We start from the raw sequence: 6000 nt of genomic DNA, 5'->3' as shown, positions 1-6000 counted from the left end.
ATGAGCGTTTTGAATACTGGGGAAACAAGTGCTCTTGACCTCTCGCTTTGCTCGAATTCACTATCGTTAGATTGCAAGTGGAATGTAATCCAGGACCCCAACGGTAGTGATCACTTGCCAATCAAAATTTCCATTACCATTGGGTCGAATTCTTCCGAATCTATAAACATGGCATATGACCTCACAAGACACATTGACTGGAAAAAATATGCGGACGTGATTGCTCTAGTCATCAACTCCAGTGATGGTTTTCCTCCATTGGAGGAATATAACTTCCTGTCTCGTTTGATCTATGACAGCGCGGTTTGCGCTCAAACGAAACCCATAGCAGGTTCCACCATTCGCCGAAGGCCTCCCAATCCTTGGTGGGATAGCCAGTGTTCCAAGATTTATCAGGATAAATCGAATGCATTTAAACTTTTCGGAAACGTGGAACCATTGAGAATTTTCAAACGTATTTAGCCCTTGAAAATCAATTTTAAAACTTGATCAAAGGGAAAAAACGTGCTTATTGGCGAAATTTCGTGAGAGGTTTGTCACGAGAAACGTCAATGAAAAAATTATGGAAAGTGGCTCGAAACATGAGAAATCGCTCTTCATCGAATGAAAGCGAAGAGTATTCACATCGATGGATTTTTAATTTTGCACGGAAGGTTTGTCCCGATTCCGTTCCCGTACAAAAAATTGTTCGAGATACTTCACAAGATAGGTGCGATCTCGATTCCGAGTTTTCGATGGTAGAATTCTCTCTTGCTCTCCTTTCATGTAACAATTCTGCTCCGGGATCGAATAGAATTAAGTTCAACTTGCTGAAAAACCTCCTTGATGTGGCGAAACATCGCTTGTTGAATTTATTCAATCGGTTTCTGGAGCATAATATTGTTCCAGATGATTGGAGACAAGTACGAGTTATAGCTATTCAAAAACCCGGAAAGCCCGCGTCCGACTTCAATTCGTACCGCCCAATAGCAATGCTGTCTTGTATACGGAAATTGTTGGAGAAAATGATCTTGTTTCGCCTTAATCGATGGGTTGAAACGAAGGGTCTACTCTCAGATGCACAATATGGGTTCCGCAGGGGCTTTCTTCAGAAATTCAAATGGCTTACGCCGAAAAAAAAACAGGAAGTGGGTTATATCTATGGTATAACCGCAAGGGTGACGTAGGACTATCGTTGATTTAGAGATCATTTGTTTGAAGTTGAATCTGAATTCATTCTGATTGAATGAATATTTGGAGAACTTCGAAAACGAGAGCGTTACGTTGGAGGCACAAGGTTTTATGCATCCAATATTGGATACGGAAATATCCTACTGATGGGGAAGAATAATCTTCAGAAGCTATCCTGTTAATTGCGATTGATTGTAAAATCACAAAACCAAATGTATTTGGTCACAGTGTTACATGGATAGAAAACATTCAAATAAACTCTTTCACATGAATGTATTTTTAAGTTCCCAGAGGAACTGGCAGATTATTTTCAGTAACGATTAGATATTTCCACATTATCCTCGATACTGGAAGCCCACCAGTGGTTAATGCTAATTCGATAACCACCTGTTAATAGCACTTGATTAAAAAATATTTGGTCAGTGTTACATGGATAGAAAACATTAAAATAAACTCTTTCACATGAATGTATTTTTAAATTCCCAGAGGAACTGGCAGATTATTTTCAGTAACGATTAGATATTTCCACATTTTCCTCGATACTGGAAGCCCACCAGTGGTTAATACTAATTCGATTACCACCTATTAATAGCACTTGATTGAAAAATATTTGGTCAGTGTTACATGGAAAGAAAACATTCAAATAAACTCTTTCACATGAATGTATTTTTAAATTCCCGGAGGAACTGGCAGATTATTTTCGATTGTCACCTTCTCTTCTCCTGAAGGATCGGCTTCTCTGTGCTCCCTCACAGTTTCAAACAAACTGCTTGCGTTTCAGGGCAGATCTCGATCCTTCGACGTCCAGCATCCTCAGCAACGATGTTGTCTTGTCGATGTCCTCATGAAAAATTAATGCGTCTCACCACCAGAATATCGCTTAAGTATGCTTTTTGTGCGTGATTGAATCGAGAGAAGGCGTGGTTTACGATGACAATTTGGAAGGCAAACTAGAGGGGAATGAACTCTCTGAGCTCGGAACTTTCGGCGACTGAGCAATAATCGATTGCGGGCGCATACAATATTGGATACGGAAATATCCTACTGATGGGGAAGAATAATCTTCAGAAGCTATCCTGTTAATTGCGATTGATTGAAAAATCACAAAACCAAATGTATTTGGTCACAGTGTTACATGGATAGAAAACATTCAAATAAACTCTTTCACATGAATGTATTTTTAAATTCCCAGAGGAACTGGCAGATTATTTTCAGTAACGATTAGATATTTCCACATTTTCCTCGATACTGGAAGCCCACCAGTGGTTAATGCTAATTCGATAACCACCTGTTAATAGCACTTGATTGAAAAATATTTGGTCAGTGTTACATGGATAGAAAACATTAAAATAAACTCTTTCACATGAATGTATTTTTAAATTCCCAGAGGAACTGGCAGATTATTTTCAGTAACGATTAGATATTTCCACATTTTCCTCGATACTGGAAGCCCACCAGTGGTTAATACTAATTCGATAACCACCTATTAATAGCACTTGATTGAAAAATATTTGGTCAGTGTTACATGGATAGAAAACATTCAAATAAACTCTTTCACATGAATGTATTTTTAAATTCCCAGAGGAACTAGCAGATTATTTTCCGGATCTTTCTCAATGCTGAATGGCATCCAAACGGAAAGAATTCCGCGCGTGTATGTGTGTGTGTGTGTGTGTGTGTGTAGCGGCTGCTTCGAGATCTTCCCGGTGAACCGTTTGTTGCATCACTCTCCTCCTGATGAATTCCCTTCTGGCCTAAGGTGCACAAACAGGCTCTTGGTGACACCGTTCATCCGCGCTTTCATGATAAATGAAGAGCTTCACCACAACAGCGACAACATGCTCCAATCGCTGTTCAATTAGAACTGAGTGGATTTCCGAGCGGCGCTCGCTTATATACCGATTGGTGATTTCAATAGCCTGTTTTGAAAGCAAATTTAAGACTATTGATACAAGTTTTTGGATCAGAAAGTAACAAGTATAGAACGCGTAGACATTTTTTCTTTCGATTGAAGTGTTTATCATACCATTTCGTTCAGTTGTTTAGGAGCTATTAACACTCAAAATCTCGGTCTCCGGCGTAACGCTTTCGTTTTCGAAACTTTGATTTTACACCCCGGTATAGAAATGAAAGACGTAGTCCTACGTCAAAAACAAATGGCTTCAGTATTCTTGGACATAAAGGGGGCTTTTGATTCTGTTTCAATAGAGGTTTTGAGATACCTTGAACATTTTTTCAACCTGGGCCATTGGGCTAGGGATCGAATTCTCCACGGAGAAAACAGAGATGGTGGTTTTTTCTAGGAAGCATAGACCAGCAAAACCAAAGCTTCAACTTTTGGGTAAACCGATCACTCATGCTATGTCATTCAAGTATCTAGGTCTGGTCTGGTTCGACTCCAAATGTACTTAAGGGGCCCATATTAGGTATCTGGGTAAAAAATGCCAACAAAGAATAAACTTTCTCCGTACAATTACCGGCACCTGGTGGGGAGCCCATCCCGAAGATCTTATAATGTTGTATCGAACAACTATTCTCTCAGTGATGGAGTATGGCAGTTTCAGTTTTCAAACAGCTGCCAAAACACACCTCATTAAACTCGAGCGAATTCAGTATCTTTGTCTCCGTATTGCGTTGGGATGTATGCCCTCAACGCATACCATGAGTCTCGAGGTTTTGGCAGGCATACTCCCACTAAAAGATCGCTTCAATTTATTATCTCTTCGGTTCCTCATCCGGTGTAAGGTCATGAACCCATTGGTGATCGGAAGTTTTGAGCAGCTGTTCGAGCTAAATTTTCACTCCGGATTCATGAGTTCATATCATGAATTCATCTCCATGCAGGTTGATCCTTCTTCGTGTATTCCCAACCGTGTTTGTTCCCCTGACTACATAAATTCCTTTGTGCATTTTGATCTGTCCATGAAGCAGGATATCCATGGAATTCCAGATTATCATCGATCGGAGTTCATTCCAACGATCTTCGAAGCAAAGTATGGGCGTGTCAATTGTGATAATATGTACTTTACTGATGGATCCTCTATGAATGAGTCAACAAGATTTGGAGTGTTCAACGAATTTTTTAGCACCTCCCACAGTCTTCAGAATCCTTGCTCAGTGTATATTGCTGAATTGGCAGCAATACACTGGGCGCTGGACAGCGTCGCCTCACGACCTGTTGAACACTATTACATTGTAACGGATAGTCTTAGCTCTGTCGAAGCTATCCGTTCAGTGAGGCCGGAAAAGCACTCGCCGTACCTCCTTGAGAGAATACGAGAAATTTTGAGTGCTTTATCCAGACGCTGTTATGTCATTACCTTTATCTGGGTCCCTTCTCATTGCTCTATTCCGGGTAATGAGAAGGCTGATTCATTAGCAAAGGTAGGTGCAATTGAAGGCGACATTTATCAGCGTCAAATCGCCTTCAATGAATTTTATTCTTTAGTCCGTAAAAATATAATCGCTAACTGGCAACGTGGAACGAAGATGAATTGGGCCGGTGGTTTCACTCGATTATCCCTAAGGTTAGCCTTAAACCATGGTTCAAAAGTCTGGACTTGAGTCGGGACTTTATTCGCACCTTCTCTCGACTCATGTCCAATCACTGTTCGTTAGATGCGCTACTCTTTCGTATTAATCTTGTCGACAGCAATATCTGTGTTTGTGGCCAAGGTTACCACGACATCGAACACGTTGTTTGGTCGTGCGAGGGGTATGTTGTTGCCAGATCGAATTTAGAAAACTCTCTTCGGGCCGGAGGAAGGCAGCCCAATGTGCCGGTGAGAGATGTGTTGGCTCGGCTAGATCTTGATTACATGTCCCAAATATATGTCTTCCTAAAAGCTATCGATCTTCGTGTGTGATTTTCCTTATATCATTTCGCCTCCTTTTCGTCCTTGGTGAGTTATCGGTTCACTTCCATTAGAATAAGGTGAATTGTAATACATATTAGATGTAAGGATAGTTTTTAAGAATTTTTAAGAAGTGTGAGTATGAATGAGAATGTGAGTATGAGTGTGAATATTGTTACAATCTCCTTACATCCCATCCTTTTCCTAACGAAAATGTGTCACCCTTCTAAACTCGAGTCGACCGCGAGTAATCGGTTTCCTATTTTATTAACCATAGAATTAAGGAAACATATTAATATATTCTAGTTAAAATATAGTTCAGAGGTTGGCTCCTTTAAACTTATGTAACTGAGCCTGTAAAAATAAACGATTTAATAAAAAAATATATCCCCCCACTACATGTCCATTATACCCGCACCGATAAAAATGTTGTACTTTTCGGCTTGTTTTAATTTCAGTAAAAAACATGGAAAAACACATTTTTATAAAACATTTGGCCAGTTATTTCGAAAACCAGTATATTGAACTGCTTTTAAATTTTTGAAAACATCAGTTTTCAAAGATACAATTGAAGTTTTTGAAGTCTTACCCCCATCTCCCCTACATGACACTAGCTGTTCCACTATAGATACATAAAGCTACCGTTCTTCGTATTTTTGGAGACAGAGCAAGTGTTGATATTTCGTTTATGACTGTGTACCAAATGGTTTTTGACGTAGGACTACGTCTTTCATTTCTATACCGGGGTGTAAAATCAAAGTTTCGAAAACGAAAGCGTTACGCCGGAGACCGAGATTTTGAGCGTTGATAGCTCCTAAACAACTGAACGAACCGGTATGATAAACACTTCATTCGAAAGATAAAATGTCTACGCGTTATATAATTGTTACTTTTTGATCCAAAAACTTGTTTCAATAGTCATAAAATTGCTTCCAAAACAGGCTATTGAAATCATCAATCGGTATATAAGCGAGCG

The sequence above is a fragment of the Toxorhynchites rutilus genome, chromosome 2, assembly GCF_029784135.1.
Source record: "Toxorhynchites rutilus septentrionalis strain SRP chromosome 2, ASM2978413v1, whole genome shotgun sequence".
Taxonomy (NCBI): domain Eukaryota; kingdom Metazoa; phylum Arthropoda; class Insecta; order Diptera; family Culicidae; genus Toxorhynchites; species Toxorhynchites rutilus.
This window is presented reverse-complemented; position numbering follows the sequence as displayed.